Source organism: Manduca sexta, chromosome 13 (assembly GCF_014839805.1).
Source record: "Manduca sexta isolate Smith_Timp_Sample1 chromosome 13, JHU_Msex_v1.0, whole genome shotgun sequence".
Classification (NCBI taxonomy): Eukaryota; Metazoa; Arthropoda; class Insecta; order Lepidoptera; family Sphingidae; genus Manduca; species Manduca sexta.
Window position 1 is genome coordinate 3,819,853 of NC_051127.1, and position 24,013 is coordinate 3,843,865.

Here is a 24,013-nt window from a genome sequence, read left to right on the forward strand (position 1 = left end):
ATTTTTTGACTGGATTTGTATAATAGATATGGAACAGAATCTGCGTGAAACAAATGTATTACTCAACTTATTTGGATTTTTCTGTCGACTCCTGCTCTGAGGGTCCGGATCGGGAATCGCAGACGCAATATCACGTCTGCTATCAGCTCGGAGGCTGGAAGTTGTGCCCGATATGGCGATAGACTCGTTTTCTATCATATCATGTGACGGAACACACATGGCGAAAATTGGATGCCCTGGTTACACTGTGTAACGCTTCGGGATAAAGCCGTGATGTCTGTTTTTGTTTTTCCTCCTAGGAGTATTATGAATGCTTCGTAAAAACATTTGTATGTTAAAAGTACAATGGGAAACTGTTGAAGAGATTTGGATGATGTTTTGTAAAGAGATGGACCATAATGGACTGACATAAGGTATATATCTCGGGAACACACAGTTGGATTTGGACTGTTATTGCGGGAAAGGTAAAATAAAAATAAACGAATTTCAACCAATTGCAGGCACGGGAGATAAAAGCAGTTTTTCTGTCCCAATTATCAAATTTAAAGAGTACTACGGCGTATAACCGTGGCCGCGCGCCAACACACTTGAAATAAACTTAAATATTTAATTACTTCTGATAATTAAGGTTTACTATCAGTTGTAACAAACTTATTAATTAGGTTTCGTATGAAAGATTTCGTTTGGATGAGCTATGACTGCCTATTTCTGTCTCCAAGCATTGTGGAAATATTAGTGTTTCTGTAGGAAGAAAATTGTAGGTAGCTTGTGAAATTTAAGTCTATTGCTTCATAGTAGCAAGCGTAATTTAGTTTTTTTATAAGTGCATGGCAAAGACTCCCATGCACCTGATGGTAAGTGGAGTGGGTTCCAACGGTATGTCGACGAGAAATGATTACCCCTCGACTGTCGACACAATTATGCCGGCCTGTTGTAACCGGATATACACAGGCTGATCCCGACACGCGACACATTTACGTGGACCACTGTGGCTTTATGTATATACTTTATGTACGGTGGTCGCTTTACGGCTGGATATTAAATATTTCTAACTACCAGCAAAAACCTTAGCTCTTCGTCAAATTAAGAATCTTTTTGAAGTCAACCTTTATTTTCTTATGTTCTTACGATATCAAGACATCAATTTATATTCTCAGTATTTTGTCTTATCAAAAAAGTAATGTTAGAATTCGAAGTCTATAGATTTCTTGGATATTATGCCGATCCCTTACGTAAATATAAAAGATAAGAAAGGTAGAAATATTTGCTACCGATTCCGCTCGTAGCTCATTTTAATGTTATGAAAGGAACGTTACACGAAAGCAATTAAATTATATCTTAAAATGAGAAGCCTTAGATGCTATTGTATTTCATATTATGTAAAGATATACATTATATAAAACAATAGCTTATAGGACTGAACAATAGAATTTAATACTTTTTTTTATTGCTTTGAATAACGAGACGAGCTTGCCGTTCGCCTGATGGTAAGCGATACGACCGCCTATAAACAGTAGAAACACCATCCAACACCTTGAATTAAAGTATTGTTTGGTATTCCACTGCGCTCGCCATCCTGAGACATGAGATGTAAAGTCTTATTATGTCCAGTAGTTACACTGGGTACAATGTCATTCAAACCGGAATACAACAGTGACTAGACACTGCTGCTTGGCGGCAGAAATACACATTGCGGTGATATCTTCCCAGGCGGACTCTCACATATGAGAGACCTATCATCACTATAAATTGTTAAAATGAGTAAGGATTCATGCTCTTCTACCATTTACCTGGGGTTCCACCCGTGTGAAAACGTTATTCTGGTTTAAAAAGTAGCGTATAGCATTCAGGAGTATTGTAGATTTCCATTAGAGAAAAAACATTGGTATAGTAGTTCCTGAGATAAGTGTGATTAAGCAAACAAAAACACTCTTTCGCTTTATATAAGAAGTAGCTTTTGCTTGCATCTTTACCCGCGTGAAGGAGTTTTCCGGGATAAATGTCTCGCTATATATTATTCCAGATATAAAGTAGCCTATAACCTTTCCAAGGTCTTCAACTACCTCCATACCAAATTCCATAAAAATCTCTTCAGTAGATTTTGAGAAAATTGATAACATACAGACAGACAGAAAAGGGGACTTTGTTTTATAATATGTACAGTAAGTACCTTATAGGACCGAAAAATAGAATTTTATAAAGATCATTGGTCCAAAAAAGTAAGAGTATGTGCTGTATTTTACTATATTATTGATGATTATATAATTGAATTTAACGCCCCTAGAGGATGGAATCTTCAAAATTACGTCCCAACTCTCAAACTTCTTCATAATAAACTTAGATTCTAAATCGAAGCTCGTGAATATGTTAAGAATTTATAATAGAATAGCAAAGTATACATATATATTTTAAATTGTGTGAAACTATAAAAGTTTTTTTTTAATTTACAAAATATTTTAGTTGTCCGGGCTCGTGGAGGATTGCTAAATTTATTCGAGTAAAATAAAAAAAAAAAAGTTTTCAATTTAAGTACGTTAATTTTTTATATAATTTTAACTGTAATTCATGAGATTGTAGGAAAAAAATTGTTTACAGCAAAAAAGAGAACCGCACGAATTTTGTAAGGGCAAGCTGACGGCGTATTGTAAACACGGTGTGGTTGGGAGCTATGTGTTTTTGCATAGAAAAGTGCGCGCGTATCGCAAACGTGGGTTGTTTGCGCATAATCTAAAATACGGAGTCGACATATTACGGTATACTCTAAGTTCTAAGAGCCATTATTATTAAGGCTGGCTTGCATATTCAGTCAAAAAATATACTGGTTTTTGACTGAAATCGAACTTCGTCAGATATGTATTACTGGTGGTAGGCCTCTCATATGTGAGAGTCCATCTGTTGGTAGTTAGGTCCCACTACAATGTCTATTTGTGCCGCCAAAGCATTGTGTAGTCACTGTTGTGTTCCAGTTTGAAGGACATCGTAGCCATAACATACTGGACATAATAAGCTTTAATATCTCATGTCTCAGGATGGCGATCGCAGTGGAATACCAAACAATACTTTGTAATTCCTAGTGTGGGATGATGTTTCTACTGTTTATGGGCGATCGTATCCGCTTACTATCTGGCGAACGGCTAGCTCGTCTCGTCATTCAAAGCAATAAAAAAATGTCATGATTAAAAACTAAAAAAGGGTCTTTTTATAGAATTCTATAATTAAAAAGGGAGATCGGGTTTGAATGGACAGTCGATTCAGAATATTATCTTCGAACAAACTTTATCGCGTTTAAACCTCGTCTGCTTTTGAAGTTATTGAAATTTTAAACCATAACTCGCTGGAAGTTTGACTTAAGACTAACTGCTGTTTAATCTTAATCCTTTGTTAACCTTTTAGCTTGTTGGATGTTTATTTTAAAATTCTCATGAAAGGAAGCTAAATTTATTTGGGGTAATCTAGGGTCGGATGGATTATAATTACTTGGTGTTAACATTTCGCTTTTTTGGATATTTTCCTTCTATCTTTTTTGGGATTTGTATTTTATACTTTATTTAAATAAACTTTTATATAAAATATAGTGTTTGAATATATTTTGCAATACGGCCATGAATATTGAATTTAACTACTTATTACCAAATTAATCTTTATTAAAATGTCCTTAGTATGGGAATTAAATTATTTTCAAGTTCATATTATTTATGTGAACATTGATGAAACTGAGTTTGATTTTACAAATTTCTCTGATTTTAAAGGAATTACATCATGCAATGAATACCTAATATCTAAAATCTGTAGGGCCCTTTCACACGCAAAATTAACATTATAAAAATCAATCTAGCTCACCATTTTACATTTTCACACATTTTGAAAACCAGATTGATCGAGTCCTCTTACCCCGACTTACCCTTTTCGTCGCATATCACGACAGGTTCCATAAGTGTTTTTTTAAACGCAGGCCCTGTCATTAGACAAATCACAGCGGGCACATCAATCACACGAGGGGAGGTCGGGCAAAGTCGCCAGTCACCAGACAATGCTAACGCTTTTTCCGCCTTTTGAGGAAGTGACTTTTTATTTTTAACAAACGATTGAGTCTCCTTTTGATTATGATTAATGAGATTTTGGTAATTTTATTTATAAACGTTACGATTGGTCGATGTTCTTTATAATGTCGGAAGTGTTGACGTCAAATTATATCCGCCTTATTACAAAACGAAGACTAACTATAGTACCGGGTTTAGTACCAGGTTTAAACTATGGACTAAGAAAAATGGTATTACAAAACCGAGTTTATCGCTAGTCCGAGGACTATCTGTGGTACTAAAGTTAAACCGCCGTGACCCCTAGTTTAACTCCAGTACTAACCGCGAAATATCAAATTTCAAAGTTGATAATTGTGTTCAGAGAACCAAATATAAACTAAAATAGAAAAAAATGGAAATAAATTTGATTGATTTAATGGATTTAGAAGATTCAAAAATGTTAGGAACAAATCTGCGGTTCAATAGACCCCGTAGTTTTCGTTAGTTAATGAGTCGTTTAGTCTTACAAATATAGGTACATTTTACATAAGTCATGGTAACTAAATATTCATTACAAAAACAGCAAAATTTACTCACTTATTTGTTATTTTTTTTCATTCTTTCCATCTTAACATATTGGTACTCGTCTTGGTTGATTTATTATCTAACATGAAAAACCGACTTGGAAATAAGTTAACGTAGTATTTCTTGGATTAAGAAGAAAATTTGTACTAATTGAATAACATTTTAATTTATTACACTGCTCATAACCAAGATGATTACTTTTAACTAACCTTTTCTTCCAAAGTCCAATATTCCCCTCGTTTGTTTTGATTTATTGCTCCATTTTTAATTGGTATAACTAAAATATACGTAACGTAAGTGACTCCACAACAAAAACAATTACACTTGTGATGCTGTTGCCGTGCCTAAATTGTTTTAAAAGAACAACGTTTCTTTATGTTACTTGAAGTGCTATTAATCAAAATCATAAATAAACCGAAATGTAAACATTTTGATAATGTTCAAGTATGCGCGCCGCACACTTCATTCCATTGTACGCTAGCTTAACAAGCCAACAGTGAATTAACACAAAACCAAGCCATTTTAAATTATTCAGCTTTAAGATATATTTAAATAGCAAAATAGTATATATTTAGCATCATCATCATTATCTAAATCACATTTTATTAAACATTTTGCCCTTCGTTTTATACATACTTATGTTAAAAGGAACGGTGCGTCAAACGCGGAGTGAATGAATCAATGAATTACGGTAATTTTTTGCTTATACTCTGTGGATACGAATTAAATCAGGGACTATTTTCGGTACTAGTGAATCCTCGGTTGATCTTGGATTTGTAATAAGAATGAATTTTAGTCCGAATACTAACTTTAATACCGTAACAAACGTAGACTTTTTAGTTTTGGTTTAAACCCAGTACTAACCTATCTTTTTGTAATAAGGCGGTATATGTTTAAAAAATATATATTAATATAAATATAATAGTGTTTCTCGTGGTTTCAAGAAATACTTTTCAATAGTTGTAAGACAGCCAATTATTTGGCTTTAGTAATAAATTATTGAAAAATCGATCTATACATATAATAAAACAAAGTCCCCAAAAGCTGTCTGTCTGTATGTGATAGATTTTCTCAAAATCTGCTGAACGGATTTTTATGAAATTTGTATGGAGAATGCTTAAGACCCTGGAAAAGTTATAGGCTACTTTCTATTGCGGGAAAATAACGGGACTTTCATCCAGGAAAACTCCTCCACGCAGGCGAATCTGCGAGCAAAAGCTAGTTTACACTTGAATTAATGATGATGTTTTGCTTTGATATATGACGGGCCCTGTTATGTTTAGGAAAAGAGCGAGTCATGCTGTATACAAAACATTGTAATATCGAAAATAATGAAAACTTTTTATTAGCGCAACAATAAGGTAATAGTTTTAGAGCCAGTAAGCAACGTCTATGAACAATATCGAGGTTAAAGGTCAATTGCGCCCGCACGGTGACCTTGCGTGGCGATTACTTACAAGCTCCAAACATTTCGACCTTTTCGTCCAAAATATTGCGCGTTATGTTAATATCCGGTCATGTGATTTTATTTCTCTTGTGGTTGGTGTTATGGAAAATGTTTTCTATTTCTGAAATTCAATGGAAGTTGGAAGAAATGGTTTGTGTTTCATGATTCTATTTCTGGTAGTCTTTTATGATTATTTCCTTGTAAAAGTGATATGACTGTAATTTACTGGATATTTTTTGTCTTTAATAAAGAAATATGGAACTCTTTCATACGAAATGTTTTTCGCAGTAAATCTTACTCTTTATCCATATCTCCTCTTTTCATTAAAATGAAAAAAAAAATGCCAAGTTTAACAATTTTATTTAAAGTAGAATGGAACTAAAATTTTTACATTTCGATAGGAATGTTTTACATATTTAACTGAAGGATTTTTTGCATGTAATCCCCAATCGTTTCAAAGAGAATTTTGTTCGATAAAAAAGGAGATGTAAAAACGTTGTGAATTTAAAGTGCTTTGATTCACCATTGAATGAATTAAGTATATTGTATGGAATCGTGGGAGTTGTGAGGTTATCTTTTCTCGTCGCGTTTGCTATTCTCTTGTAAAGCCTGACCAGGAAAATAAAAAACCTGCTTTGGTAGCGCCATTTTTGGTTCTTTGTTCTAAATGTTGTCAGAGTGTTCTTGTCAGTGCAAGAAATTAGTTTCAATTCCAACATGACGGTGTTGTTTCTTATACTCAAGAGTAACATATTTGTAACATCAAGTGGTGAATCTCTAGAACGTATACTCCGATATCTTTCCCACTTAAAAGAAAGAACATAAAGAGAGAATTTTAGATTTTTTTTTTCTCTGGGGTTATGTGGGCTTGTTGCCAATCCAGTTTTTCTTCGCCCAGTCTTCGGCGCTGTCTCTTTACGTTGTTGGCGGCAAAAATGTTACCACCCTTTCTTTACACAAAATTTTATTTATTTGTTTACTAGCTTTGCTCGCGGCTTTGCCGTTTTTCAGGATAAAAGTCCCACTATATAGTTTCCCGGGATAGAAAGTAGCCTATAACCTTACCAAAGTCTTAAACCATCTCCATATCAAATTTCATAAAAATCCCTTCAGTAAATTTTGAGAAAATCGATAACATAGACAGACACAAAACGGGTCTTTGTTTTATAATATTGGGTATAGATTTTATTAGGTCCACCAAATGTTTTCACATTATGTCATATTATAGCTTAATATAGTATTACCTTGTTATATTAATATACCTTAGAAATTCTCACATCGTCAGAATTTGTACCCCATTTTATAACACAAGTTTGAAGAATTTACACGCCCCTATCGTTACATAACAGAAATTGTTTTCGTATAAAACAATTTTTGGCGGGTAGTCGGAGATTTATGATCGGCGCGTGATTTGTGTCGAGCGTCCCGTCGCCATCCCGCGAGAGCGAACGCCTATCACCGACTACCCTCCTTAACAGCACGACTGTCCACGAATTTTAATGATCAAATAATTTTGCGGTAGAATATATATGTCGTTTTTGTATAACACTCGCGTGGTAGTAGACAGTTTCTTCATGCAACTTAAATTAGTATCGTAAGATTTGATAAAAGAATAACGTCGCTAAAGTAAAAGTAATAAGAGTACAAAACAATCGTAGTAATTTTGACAAAAGTAACAGTAATTTCAACGTACAGCATACAAGTTTTAGGATGGCGTGCCAGGTGCTAGGCAAGGCGTCAAGGGCCCCAAGGATCATTACATGCTCTGAACTTGAACTTCGTCATCGATATAACACGAATTTACAAAAATATAATTCGACGGTCCTCAAGAAAAAAATTGATATGCAAAATGCCATAGTTGCAGTATAAAGGTTTTAAGTTAAGATATTGCAAGAGGCATGTTTTAAAAAAAAACACTAAAACTAAATAAACATTTCCTAAGAACACTTGGGAGTATGCTAAGTTTAAATAAAATCATTTAATTATAAATTTTATGACAGAAATAAATCGTTAAATATGAATTACGTTTTAAACATTTATGCGTGATAATGTTTTACGTTGTAATAATTAAGATGTCTTTAAGGCTCAGGTAAATAAAGTTTGAGTACGTCTTTTCTAGAAGCAACAGTGCTTCCAAACTTCTGCTTAGCAGCAGAATTAAATGACCTAGCCAGCCTCACATCACCATCATCATCATCAGCCACATAAAGTCCACTGCTGAATATAGGCCTCCCTCAAAGATTTCCAGAAGGACCTGTCGAAAGGTAGTCTCGCATACAAGAGGCCTAATTCATAAAACCTAAATAATAAAACTAGAAATTAAACACTTAATATTAAAATGAGATTGGGTCCAGTCCATTTAAAGGTCGTTGCTTTTAATTTTTGGTTCTCTATATTTTTTATTGCTTTTATTTTTTCACATGTTTTAATTGCGGTCGATGGACTTTGGATTGACTATTGTTGTACTTATGTTAACTTAATAGGTAAAGGTTTTTTTCTGTGAATTTTATTATCTACTGCTATAAAATTATTAAATAATTTCTAGGCTAGATCTAAGTATCAAAATATTGATATGCTCCAAAAGCAGATATCAGGGAACTCTATCGTAATTATTTAAGACCAATGTACCTATTTAACCGATATCATAAATATCTGTACTTATTATAAAACAAAGGCCTCTTTTCCGTCTGTATATTATCGATTTTCTCAAAATCTACTGAATAGATTTGTATGGAATTTCGTATGGAGATAGTTTACGTCCCTGGAAAGGCTATTTTGTATCCTGGGAAAATATATAGCGGGAGTTTTAACCCGGAAAACTCCTTCACGCGGGCGAAGCCGCGAGCAAAAGCTAGTTTTTTTTATTTGAATTAAATTTCCAATATAATAGGGTATTTTAAAATAGTAATCAAACGGGGTAGTTTTGTCTCTTTAATTCGATTTACGGAGATCTATGAACCTTATTATTATAATCGATACTCTCTCGGTGGCATAGTTGTATTGCGCGTAAGGTACGACACTGCTTTAAGGTCTTGGATTCGAATATCGAGTTAGTTTTTTCTGCTTCGTCGTTCCATTGTCGTTGCGTCCAATATAGCGGTAGACTCGCCTGCTATGGCGAACACCGGGTATCCTGGTAGCATCCCTACATATTATTCTGGGGATAAAGGCGTGAGGTATGTATGTTATTTTTTGGATTCTTTATAAACCTAATTTCTGCTTAGTCAATACTGTGTTATAAAAATACTTAAATATTTCCCTATTTATAGGGTCTTCATCATTAACACAAAACTACGTTGTCGTAGTCTGTACATTTAAGTAAATTGCAGTGTCTGATTATTGCTCTTAGAACATTACTTAAACACGTTCTGTTTTCTTTGCTTGGGTGTGTGTTTGATATTTGAAACGGCGCAATGAACTTTTACAGATCATTCCGTATTTAGCATGAATAGAATTTTTCTACGAATCGAGCTGGGATCGTAAGCTAGTTATAAAAAATGCATATGAAATATTACTGCAAAGAGATTACGTTTCGTTCTTTTATTATCGTTTTTGGCTTAAACTGGAAACCGCTAAGCAGCAGTATGTGCACTGTTGCATTCACGTTTGAAGGACATGGTAGCCAGCGTTATTACTGGACATTGTGAAAAAAATCCTATGTCTCAGAGTGACGAGTACAGTGGAGTGCCAAGCAGTACCTAATTCAAAATTCCGTATGGTGTTGCTAATGTTTATGGGCGGTCGCATCGCTTACAACCGAGTGGCATGCTTGTCTCTTCATTCAACTTCTATAAAAATGTTGCATATCAACCTAAACCATCCAATCTAGCCGCCAGATGACTAAATAGCTGTTGGTGGGATATCGGCCTCTCGTAAATGGAATGGCATTAAAAATCCATTACAGGCCCGGTGCATTCTGTGTTTACGTGCAGGGGAGCGTGGGGTGTGGTGGGAGGAGGGCGCAGCCGCACGTCGCGTCAGCTCAGATTATGCGCTAGCTGTTTAGCTAATGTATGTCGTATTAAATGACTATTTAATCTGCGAACGGCGTCGATCGGTGGAAAAACTGAATTGAATAGGTGAAAATGGACTTTTCATGTGAAATGGAACGGTTTCTGGAAATTCTGTTAGCTATAGAACTCATGTGGGTAATGTGTTTTGAGTTTTAGGTATAAGATATTCTTTACTCATGTTTGGGTGATCGTCAAATATTTGTTGTGGGTTCGAAAGTCCATCGTACATTCTGATATCAATGAAACAAGACTTGTCTTAGAGCAGGGTAACGGCTCTGTGTGATCGTTGGATTTAAAAAAAAAGGTAAAAAGCAAACGATTTTTGACCCATCTTATATTGAAACGTTTTATGTATTCAAAGTATACATATTGTGGATAATTCGTTTAAAATTTCAAATATCGTTTCGTGACATTTGTTTGTGGCAATTTATCATTTTTGTATCGTTTGGTATGCGATTTATTTTGCAATCTCTACTTTTTAGAATGCAATTTCTTTTAAATTGCCAGTTGAAGGTGAACCGAAGCCTTGAATATGTTTATTTTTTGCGATATGTAAGGGACTGAATAAAAAAAAATAGTAGATAGCGATTGCTATTTTAAAATGAAAAACAAGTTGCAGCAGTTGGACCCAACAAGTTGCAATTAGATGTCTGTGGTATATATACTCTGTATGTGAAAGAGGGCATAATTCTGTCGTCGTAAGAGGCATCGTGTGTAAGTATAATTTAGTTATTTTGCCGTTGGTAAATAATTCACGATGATATCTTAATATCTTGGAATAAAACATTATTTTGGTTTTCATCGATTATTTTTTTTTTTTTTTCATCTTGACGCTTCGAAAGCTTTATGGCCTTTATGGTGAGCGGACTGTCCACAAATTAGTTTCATTTCTATGTCATTAGCATAAACATAAGAAATCATTCTCTTCAGATCGCTTACATAATTTTTAACGAGCCATTTCACGAATTTGAATGCAGGCTACAAGTTTTTTTGGCCGCAGTTACAATTTAATATAGCGCCATCTGCCGGCTAACTCAATTAATTTCCGCGCTAAGTTCTCGCGGCTAATTGTAAATTATGTATAGTGAACATAAATCCGCACTGCGCTACCTAGTGTTGGATTGTGCCCAATCTCCTCTAATGAGATGAATTTAGTATCCTGCAGTGTCTCATGTAGTTATAGCAATGTGTTACGTAAGTCTTGATTTAATTCAACCAAAATTGATAGCTTTATACCATGAAAATACCTTTGTTTTATATATGCCTTAGTAGGTAGGGTGACTTTACTACTATTATAATTAGTACACAGATCGAAATAAAGACAATTGGAATAGATGCTTCCAATGAAGTTGGACAAAATTTGGCACATAGATCATGTTCAGGATTAACAAATGGTTAACTCATCAGGTAAAAGGATGTAATAGGACTCTTATTCCTAGAAGTATATAGTAAGTAACCGTTACATTTCTAGAAGTTTATCTAAATTGACTTTGTTAGACACGAAGTATATTTTTAAACAAATAATTCTCTCAACTAGGAATAGAACGCCCGACCCGTCGGCTTCAGTGAACTGTATTGAATTTAACTTTTTATAACATTTTAAGCGACCTCCTCGGTCCCGTGCCAGCGAACAATGTTAAAAGGACTCTGTTATTCACTTCAAAGAGTTTCTTTTTAAAAATAATATTTTTACAATGTTTCCAAGTTATAGTGAATTGAGAACTTATTTGAATTTAGAATAACGTTTTTATTGAACGGGGTAGGCAAAGGTATCACTGTTGTACAGTAATACTGTAATAATAAGTCCGATAAAATAGCATCAATATTGTTATTGAAATGGGTAATGTAATTTATACATTGTAGGGTTCTAGTTTAAGACATGGCTCAGGAGGACGAGCCTAGTTCAGTGTACGAAGTGCTCTGGAATTGATTGTATATTACCTTTTGCTCGTAACTTCACGTAAAATACTTTTTCCGCGATAAAAATTACTCTTTTAACTTCCCAGAGTCTCAATCTATCTCCGTACCTAATTCCATCAAAATCCGCTCTTTAGTTTTTGAGTATATCGCGTTCAGATAGATTGACACGGCGAGAAACTTTGTATAGTATATGTAACAATCGAATAGGCGTGAGGTTACAAAGCACAGCAACGTATTATATTGGCCTTGACACTGTGATACATTTTTTTCGTCTCATAATGCCCAGTAATTCTACTAATTACAACGTTCTTGCAATCGGAACAGCATTACAACCGCACAACTGCTTGGCGACATTGTTACGTAACGATTGATTGAAAATCAAAAAGCAAATCAACAACAAAGTAACAAATCGAAGAACAGAAAACTTGTAACAAACAGTTACACAAGTAAACGAGTCCGTACAAAATTCAATTGTACGCTTTACTTTAGTAAATTAAGTCGTTTTAATACTGTTTGCGGCACGGGAGAGGGACGGCTCCCGCGGGAACCGCGACACCTCAACACTCGTTTAAAAATGCTCCTCAAACTTTAACTGCGTTGTAATTGCGTGGGTCGGGTTTCGTTTTGGCTACGTTAGGGTCTTTGGGACTGTTTTAATTTCTCTGTAGTTTGGATATTATATTATGGTTATGTGTGGTTGTTGACGAAGCTAATATGTTGTCTTGATGTCTCTAATATATTCTTGGATTTTAGAATTTCGTTAAATTTATATTATTCTCAAAATCGCTCCGTTTCCGTCAAGTATTTCTTATAAGGCTTTGACGTATATTCTATGTCTATAGAATATACGTCAGTTGTTCGTGTCTACGAACGTCCATATAAACTATTTGTTGAAAATCTGCAGTTAAAACTAAAGTTCGCTGCAGCGCTAAAACATCAGTCATCGTCTAACGAAACTTTAAACATGTAATGCCAAAGCGTTTTAAATAGAGTATAAGTAAAATTGCATCGGATTGAAGTACACTTCAGTTGAACACAGCCAGTGTTCGGAACGCCAGATCTAGTACGTAGTACATATAAATCGATATTATAACGTATCTGTAATTTTGAGAAATATCTCACACTCACACTCCAAAGGGTTTTCTGAGTGAGCATCGATAGGGCGTATAATTTTGTGGTCGTCTGAATCTGGGCATGTAAGATTCGTAAAATACTGGAAATTGACGCTCGATGCCTTGACCCTTCACATACAAAATGAGTATACGCGTTACAAACACATTTATATGATGTATACTATGGTATACATACATATACCCATCAAAGTAATACTTGAATTTGACCAGTTAATTTCAGGTGTTATTTTGATTCATTGGATAGCATTCATTATATTGAAAAACAATAGATACACGTAATTGATTAGAATTAATGGCATTACACTTTTAAACAATCCAATTATGCCTACACTAGACCGAAACACGCCCAATCTAGACTTAAAGCTTTGTAATGGTCATGTTAATTAGCACTATTTGATTTAAAGCATAAATCAAATAACTACATTAACGAACTCAAAATAATTTAATACTTAAATTAAATTAACACGCACACACACAGTTTGCACATTTCAAATACGTACAGATTTAACGGACGCGGTGATTTTGGCGGCCATGTTGCGACGTCACTGGTCACGTGTATCGAGCAAATATTGAAACGTTGTATGGATGCTATTTAATTAGAAACTGTTTGTTTTTGTTGTAATGAAGTTGTCGGTAAAGCGGGGTATGGACTGCATTCGTATTGAAATTTTGTATGATTTCTGATTTCAGGTGGTTTCTTTTAAAAGTACTTTGTTTATTTTATCGGTATACCTTCAATATTTAAATAAAATCGATTGTATTGGCGTACACCAGCTGAAGAGTTTTCTGTGCGGGTTTCGCTATTATTTTAAACGAAATCGAGCTATATAATACATAATATAAAACGTTGAAGTTACATGTGAGTTATAGATATTAAAATTACGCAGTGGTTTATTTTGCGATATTTAAACATCAGAGAAAGGAAGGTTTTTATTGCTTTTAGAACAATTATTATTAATAAAACTCATAATAATATATTTTTAATAATAACAGCTCTGTATTAAATACTGTCCTACTGGACACCGGCCTCTACTATTCTGAGAAGGAGGATTAGGCCTTAGTCCACCACGCTGGTCAAGTGCGGATTGGTATACTTCACATAACCTCAAAATTCCTATAGAGAACTTCTCAGGTATGCAGGCTTCATCACGATGTTTTCTTTCGCCGTCAAAACAAGCGATAATTCACAAAGGATACAAACATAACTTTAGAAAAGACAGAGGTGCGTGTCCTTGGGTTTTTTCACCTGAGGACATTCGTCTCAGTTGTTTCACATCCGACTAGGCTAAAGTCCATACAAGTGTTAAATTGTACAATTCATTAACGATAACCAATAATCGTAATGAGGATAATCATTGCAAACTCGATGTCGATTTAAGTGACATACACCTGCAATTCACAATGCGTACAGAGCGCCCTCTGCCGTAATTGCGGCGGCCATGTTGTGACGTCACTTGACACGAGCGTGTGGAGTAGACGCCACGTTTAATCGGCTGGATTAATTCCGCATTTTGACGTGTTAACCGTTAACTTGGTTGACACGCGAAAAGTGCTATATGGAGTGTTTCAATGCTGTGTTTTTTATTGAACTATCTTCGCAAGTTATCGATGATCGACAAAATGTTAGGTTGTTTGAATGTTTGTTTGCATTAAACTCAGAAACAGCTGAATGGGTTTGGATGAAATTTGGCACATTATTTGATCTGGATTACCCTTTTATACCAATAATTTGCTTCCATGGTATATAATGTTTTTTTACCTAATTTTTAAATAGATACGCCGGCCAGGTACCGGCTTTTTTGAAGTCGCGAGCAACATCTGGCCTTTTATAAATATTACTAAAGATTCGATACGTCGGATATGATTCGGAATTGAATGCCTTTAACGAATTTGAACCTTGAAAAACTATTATACTAAATTGTTTCTGGAATATGTGGGAAAGTGTTGCGCTAACTCCACATATTTTAAGTAGCGGGGGCCGCTCAAAGAAAACCAAAGAGATTGAGATTAAACTACTTTTCGGATTCTATCGTGGTTTTTTATATATGCAATAGAATCCGAAAAGTAGTTTAATTTCAATGTCTAACATTCGCGTAAACATAAGAAATCATTATGCAAAACAAAGAGATATCAACTGTGATAGTGGGTAAACGCAGTACAAGTAATACCAATGGGGCATTCCACGTGAAGCGGGCACGAAAAAAAACTCGATGTCTCAGATTTTCGTAATATTTCATTATGTTATACCTGTATATGTCCTCGATCCAGATACAAAATATTATTAAAGTATAAAGCCTGGTAAGCGAGTTAAAGGACTTTGAAGTTTTGACTGGCCGGCTGGTATACGCCACTTCGAATCCAATTATCAAGTTTTTAAATGTTACAATAAAATAAATAAAGAAATGAAATAAGTACTTCATTTAATGAGCTTTTTTATAGTATTTTTGGAAATTGAAAAATGTTTTTTTTTCTTTGAAAAAAAATGTGTTTGAAAGTTTCAAACTTGAATTTCACAAAGTTGGCATACTTATATTTTTTCTAAAAATAGCTACTATTGTATAGATAATCCCTGCGAAGTTTTATAATGGGCTGAAAAGTAGTTTAGGAGCTAGACCGATTACAGTGCCGAAGCGAGGCGGTCGCCAGTAAGAGCGAAGTAGTAAAAACTTTCTATTAAACGAAATACTTTCGATTAGAGTATTTTATCATGTTTTGCATCGCTCTAACGATTCAATTACATCTGATTATAATATAAAAAAATATATTTATATTACTGACGGTGCACAACAACATTTGAAACTTGGCAAGGATAATATATATATACAATATTGGCTATTTTAGTAGAAAAAAGTTATTATATAAATATGCCAACTTTGTGAAATACAAGTTTGAAACATTAAAATATATATGAATAATAATAATAAATAGTAGTAGTAATAATAATATGAGTTTGTGGCATTGATGTTCTAGCCTACATGTATAAGCGGTCGGGTATCGTGATGGCTTTGTTTAATGCGTTATGTAAACTAGCCTGTGTCTCCAGGCGTTTTAGGTTACCACCGAGACCGTCAAATTGCCCTTCTGCCATGTGAAGTGGCACGAAAATGAAATTCTGCATCTTTACCACAATCCTGTTTGAAATATAACAAGTTAATACAATTAAATCTTTTAAAATGTTGTTGTGCACCGTCAGTAATATAAATATATTTTTTTATATTATAATCAGATGTAATTGAATCGTTAGAGCGATGCAAAACATGATAAAATACTCTAATCGAAAGTATTTAGTTTAATTGAAAGTTTTTACTACTTCGCTCTTTTGGCGACCGCCGCGCTTCGGCACTGTAATCGGTCTAGCTCCTAAACTACTTCTCAGCCCATTATGAAACTTCGCAGGGATTATCTATACAATAGTAGCTATTTTTAGAAAAAAAAAAAAATATATAAATATGCCAACTTTGTGAAATTCAAGTTTGAAACTTTCAAACACATTTTTTTCAAAGAAAAAAAAACATTTTTCAATTTCCAAAAATACAATAAAAAAGCTCATTAAATGAAGTATTTATTTCATTGCTTTATTTATTTTATTGTAACATTTAAAAACTTGATAATTGGATTCGAAGTGGCGTATACCAGCCGGCCAGTTAAAACTTCAAAGTCCTTTAACTCGCTTACCAGGCTTTTATACTTTTAATAATATTTTTGTATCTGGATCGAGGACATATACAGGTATAACATAATGAAATATTACGAAAATCTGAGACATCGAGTTTTTTCGTGCCCGCTTCACGTGGAATGCCCCAATATTAATGTTTACACAGGAATCGAAGCTAGGACTGCGTATTTAGCAGTCTACTTATTACAATGAGCCACGAAAGCTGTCGATTACATGTACGATTTTAAACTGATAAAAAGTGTTTCAAAATAAATATTTCGTGCACTTTACGCGTAGAAAGTACAAAAAGAGTACAAATTCGAGTGACAGGCTTCAGGGTCCATGATTTATTAGAGCGACGAAAGCGCTGTCAAGCGTCGCTCAGCGTTCTTACGTGTGTGGAAATAAGGAATAATATATGTCTGAGGATTCTTTTTATGGTTTGTTGTAATATCGCCTTTATAGTAATGCGTGTTAGAAAATATTTTTATCAATGAAAGCGGCTACATCACTCGACGATTCTTGAATAACTCGGTAGAAATACAAACATTAGTAGGACATATTTAAAAACTTAGACATATGAGACCGCCTCGATGGCGTATTTATATTGCAGTGCTAAGGTCTCGGGTTCGATTCCCAGGTCGATCAAAGCGACATTGGATTGTCTATTCAGTATCTCTCCAGAATTTAGAATGTGTGTTCGACATGGCGATAGGCTCACCCTCTATCACATTATGAGACGGAATACACACGGCGGGAAGTAGGTGCACCAGTTGCGCCTCTGCCTACCCCTCCGTGGATAAAAGACGCGAGTATGTACACACGCCTTTTCGTAAGATATAACGCCTAGACCGTGATGTTACTAAAAATACATATTATTTTTGTATCACTGCATTGTAATTTACTCGTTTGAGTATCAAAATTTAGTTCACATACAAGCTATTCTATCTACGCTCTTCAAAGATATTTCATGCAACGTTCTCGAAATAGACACAACTGTCCCGCTAAGGTCAACAGATCGACGCGGCCTTTCCGACAGGTGACACTGACGTCACTTGACAAGTTACTGAGGCCGAACCACCGGTAGACCAAGCTTGTGAGTTGTGACGTAATCGTAGGGTTTAAACGGCTCATGAATCTTGGAAAGCGAGGGTTGAAGAGCAAAAGGTTTTATTATGGTTGAGTTTGTTCCAGTGGTGGTTATTTGGGCTGAGATCCATGGGGTTGTGGGTTTGATACTCAGATATCAAATATTTGACTATTTTACTAACTATGTACTTTTTAAGATTAAAAGGAATAAACTAAAAAATATTTAAAAAATGTTGCCTGGAATATGAATATTTATATAATAAAGATTTATTTGGATGTTTTAAAAAAATATTTCTTAATTTATTTAGTTTCAGCCCCTAATACAAACTTGTTACGTTAGCACAATATATTGTGAGTGCACAAATGGCGTATGTGCCTACCCTTTAGGTACAAAAGCGTGATCCCATGTTTGTTTGTAAAACGTCATTTCAAATTATTATTATGTCAGCGATCGGCCATGTTGTGACGTCACGTGTCACGCTACGTCGAGCACGCGCGGCGTGACGCGTGCCGCACGACACCCGCTTCCGGTTGTGTTGTAATAAAACGTTGAGTAATTAACCTATGGGACCACTCAATCTCTGCGGCAAACGTGTTTTTAATAATACTGTAATATGAGGCGAATAAGGCTTAAGGGACGAAAACTGAAATTTTTTCGAGTTTTGTTTTAAAAAAAACATAAAATCAAATTTTTTCTTTTAATAAATTAAATCTTAGTAGTTTTGTATGTGATATTTACAAAAAAAAAATATTTTTTTACCCCTTAAATCTTATTCTCCGTATTTTATAATGGGTTGTATTAATTATTTGATTTATTAGAGTATTTAACTTAGAGAACTATTGTTTTATTAGTCAAACACTTTTATCTGACTATGTGAAATCAATGTTTCTTTACTAATCTGCCACTTTACATCAATAGTCGATATATTCTCTCAGTAATTTGACAACAGGTCAAACTCTTCCCGGGTTTATGATTTTTTACTACATGAAAATCTATATCTTCTATCTATATACTTATAATAAATCTGTAGAGAGGTCAATTCTGTACATGAAATATATTTCCAAAATAACTATCAGGGGGTGATTAGGGATCGATACTGATGCCAAAAATGCAATTAGTAAAATTTTTGTCTGTCTGTCTGTCTGTATAACCGTTATAGAAACAAAACTACTCGACGGATTTTAACGAAACTTGGTACAATTATTTGTCATACTCCTGTGCTGGTTATAGTATACTTTTCATCACGCTACAATGAATAGGAGCAGAGCAGTGAAGGGAAATGTTGGGAAAACGGGAGAAGTTACTCCATTTTTTAAGCTTCCGTCGCGTGTGCAACCTTAATGGTTAAAGCTACACAGAAATCATGTATGACGGAAATGTTCTCCTTAAAATTATGTAAAAATATCCCACGACAGCGTATGTCTATCTGTTGGAGATTGTAACCTTCGTCGTGACTTATTATTTTTATATGTTCTATTTTAGAACTAATTGTATTTTGTTTGCCATAGTTACTTCTCTTTAGTCCGAAATAAACACTCATGTCAATAACATCTTTTTACTAACTTTATTTAATTACTAAGAACATATACCATATTTACAACACGTTATCAGCACGAACGCTTAGTTCTTAGTTTTTTCATGTTATTTAGTAAAATAAAGTTGAATATATTTTTGTGTGACTAGGAAATAGTAATAGTCTGAAAATGTCACATGAATCTGGAGATGTTTCGAGTATGAAAAATTCTGCGTCGATCACATCTTTTCCATTTCCTTGTTTGAGGATAAAAGATGGATATCCGACTTGGAAGTTCAAGATGCGAAATTACCTTATCCATGAGGATTTATGGGAAACAATTAGTGGATACCGAGATGGAGACACAACCCCTGCCTCTACAAAGGTACGCAAAGACGCAAAGGCATTAGCAAAGATATGCTTATCAGTAGAAGGTGCAGCGATAACCCATATAAGATGTGCGAAAACTGCATCTGAGGCATGGACTTGTTTGCAAAAAGCCTTTGAAGATAAGGGAATAGGACGAAGATTATTTTGGAGCGTAGACTGTACAGGTTGAGTCTATCAGAGTTCAAAAATATTGAACTATATATTAACGCAGTTATGTCAACCGCACAGGATCTTGCGGATATTGATGTAGTCATAGAGGACAAGTCTATTGCTGCAATACTTTTGGGAGGTCTAACTCCAAGGTATGAACCTCTCATTATGGCTTTAGAAAATTGCAATGTAGACGTGACTACAGAGTTGGTGAAAACAAAACTGCTTAATGAAATGTCCAAAGATGTGGCTACGTCATTAGACTCTGTTTTTCATGCGAAGAAGAAGCCTAAGTCAATGAAGAAGAATATAGTTTGTTATGAGTGCAAGACACCTGGACATAAGAGACCAGACTGTCCACAGAGAAACAAGAAGGAGAAAGGCAATGCGGTAAATACCAATGATACGATATTTACAAGTCTTAATACTTCTGGAAACCCAAGAAAGGACATAATTTATGTAGATTCAGGTTGTACTAGACACATGACTTCTAGACGGGACTGGTTTCAGAATATCTCGATACAGAATCAAGGTACTGTTACTGTCGCAAATGGAGAACAGATTAAGTGCTGCGGAATTGGAAATATTTCAATAAACACGCCCGAGAACGTGGTCAACAATATTAGTGATGTTGCTTATATACCAGATTTGAAAGCTAGTTTGTTATCTGTATATAAAACTGTTGAAAAGGGTTTTATTTGTGTTTTTGATAAAATGGATGTAACTTTTATAAATCTGATACTTTTAATTTTACAGGTGAATCTGTTGCTCATGCCTCGCCCTGTGGTGGACTGTACGTTTTAGATGGTACTGTAAATGTTTCCGAGAATGTGGCGGATAATTTTTGACACAAGATGTGCACTCTGGCTGTCAGGATAGTTATCAAATTTGGCATAAGAGGTTAGGACATTTGTGTCGTATAGGCATGAACCAACTGAAAAATCACAAGGTAGGTATAAAGTATACAGGAGTAGATAAAACTAGTTGTATCGCTTGCGTGGAAGGTAAACAAGCAAGAAAACCTTTCAAAAGGTTAGCGTTTAATAGGGCTACTTCCCTTTGGAACTGATCCATATGGATTTGATGGGACCGGTGTCTACAACTTCTTTTCAAGGAAATAGATATATGTTGACAATAGTAGACGATTATACGCGAAAAGTGTTTGCTTATTTTATTTCTTCTAAAACAGAAGTCAAAGATATATTTTGTGTGTTTCAATGTTTTGTTGAAAATCAGTTAGATAAAACAATTAAAGCAATTAGGACTGATGGAGGTAAGGAGTTCGTGAATAAAGAGTTTGTTGATTATCTTGCTTCAAAAGGTATTGAACATCAAACAACGACGCCTTATAGTCCTCAGCAAGTTGGAGTAGCGGAACGCACCCATCGTTCGGTTACAGAAAAGGCAAGAACGTTGCTAGCTGAAAGTTCATTACCGAAAGCATTCTGGGAAGATGCATTCCAAGTTGCCATTTACCTTAAGAATAGGTCTCCTCATCGAGCCTTAGGTGGACAAATTCCTTATGACAAATGGTATGGACGAAAAGGTGATCTTAGCCATCTAAAAGTGTTTGGTTGTAGAGCTCTAGTCCATATACCTTCGTGTCACAGGAAAAATTAGATGTCAAGGCACAGGAAGCAATTTTCGTCGGTTATTCTGAAAATCCAGGCACTTATATTTTTAGGGATCCTGCTAACCCACGAAAAGTTATTATATCCCGAGATGCAACCTTTTTGAAAATTGCTTTACAGCGCTAAAGCAGAAGCAATCTGTCGCACAGTCAGAATCTATATTGTTATTTGATGAGCAAAAGAGATTGATTCTGAGTTTGATCATGACTGTCAATTCTATGACTGTGATGAGAGTATCAGCCCGGCGGCTGAAGCAACTTTACCAGTAAATCTAGAAAGTGCAAAAGAGTCAGTGACTCTGGAAGAGCGAGAGTCTCTTAGTGACTTAAGGATGCCTAGTGTGGAAGAAGTGACAGCGAATTTGGAACAGGGATCGCACCCTGAGCGCAGATACCCTTCCAGAGATAGAAAAGCAACAAATTTTTATAAAGCTTACAATACGTCAATGGTAGATTCTAATGAACCTACGACATATTACGAAGCTACTCATGCCGATGATGCTCATAAGTGGCAACATGCTATGGTTGATGAGTATAGTTCCTTAAGGAAACTGCATACATGGAATTTAGTAGATAGACCTAACAAAAAGGTTATACCATGTAAATGGATTTACAAAATTAAAAGGGATGCTTATGGTAATATTACCAAGTATAAAGCGAGACTCGTCGTCAAAGGTTTTCATCAAGTTGAAAGTGTAGACTACAAGGAGACGTTCGCACCAGTGATTCGTCATTCTTCCCTCCGCACGTTGTTTGCGATAGCTGCAGATATGAAGTTGAGAATGAAGCACTTAGATGTCGATACAGCTTTCCTTAACGGAGATTTAGAAGAAGAAGTTTTCATGGAGCAACCTCTTGGTTTTATTGAAAAGGGTAAAGAAAACAAAGTTTGTTTATTGAAGAAATCTCTTTACGGTCTTAAACAGGCACCGCGAGCTTGAATAAAAAGTTAAATGAAACGCTTTCTAAAATAGGTTTCATAGGAACTCCTTCCGAACCTTGTGTGTATACTAAACTTTTTGGTAAAGAACTTGTAATATTAGGAATCTTTGTTGATGACATAATAGTCTTCTTTAATTCTGATTTGACATTTGACACTGTCAAGAATGATTTGTCGAAATATTTTTCATTAAAAGATCTCGGAATATTGAAATGTTATTTGGGACTACAAGTTGAAAGTGATTCCGAGAGTATAAGGTTGAACCAGCGAAATTATATTCTTTCTATATTAGAAAAATTTAATATGAAGGATTGTAAGGCCGTGGATACTCCATTAATTAAAAAGAATATGGAAAAACGTATGGTTGGTGAAGTCGGTGAGTCTTATCCTTATCTAAACTTAATAGGATGCCTATGTATCTAGCGGTAAACACACGACCAGACATAGCTTACGCCACGAGCTATTTAAGTCAATTTAATACGTGTTTTACTAAAGAACACTGGAATGCTGCTAAAAGGATTCTGCAATACCTAAAAGGTACCCTAAACTATTCATTGGTTTACAGGAAGAATAGAGAACCTTTAAAGGGTTTTGTGACACAGACTGGGCAAACTGTCCAATCGACAGAAGGTCATACACCGGTTATGTTTACAAGTTAAGTGGAGGTCCAGTATCATGGGAATCCAAGAAGCAACCTACTGTTGCGTTAAGTTCGGCCGAGTCAGAATATATGGCATTAGCGTCTGCCACGAAGGAAGCGTGTTACTTACGTCGGTTTATATACGAGATAACAGGTATACTTTGTTCAGTTAACTTAGCTTCTGACAGCCAAAGTGCCATTAATCTTGTTCGAAATCCTGTACACCACAGCAGGACGAAGCATATAGATACTAGGTTTCACTTTATTAGGAAAAGGTATCTAATAATATTGTTAAGTTAGAATATATAAAAGTAACGATATGCCTGCTGATGTACTAACGAAGGCCCTCGGACCTCTAGCACACAAACGATGTGTAGTTAACTTAGGTTTAGAAACTTAATTATTTTATTTGTTTTGTTTCTGTCACAACTGCGATTAAGGGCGGCTGTTGGAGATTGTAACCTTCGTCGTGACTTATTATTTTTATATGTTCTATTTTAGAACTAATTGTATTTTGTTTGCCATAGTTACTTCTCTTTTAGTCCGAAATAAAACATGTCAATAACATCTTTTACTAACTTTATTTAATTACTAAGAACATATACCATATTTACAACACTATCTTTTATGGTTGACTCACAATAACACGTGTGACTCCCGATAACTTAGCAGTTCAAGCTTTCTCATTATATTGTCTACTCTTACGTTTATAACACTCTTAGTCATCCCTAATTAAAAAGTTAACATTATTAAATATTCCATAAAAAGTCATAGAAATCGGTATAGAAACACCAAGTTATACATGAAATACGCTAATAATAAGCCATCATGCGTGAATACTGAATCATGCTATAAGGATTATTTTTTGTATATATATAAGGTCGCGAA

General features: G+C 34.9%; 1 protein-coding gene across 1 annotated transcript in view; it reads left to right on the forward strand.

The window, feature by feature from the left end:
* Window positions 1-24,013, forward strand: part of LOC115453163 (neurexin-1) — a 199,510-nt gene that overhangs the window by 75,238 nt on the left and 100,259 nt on the right.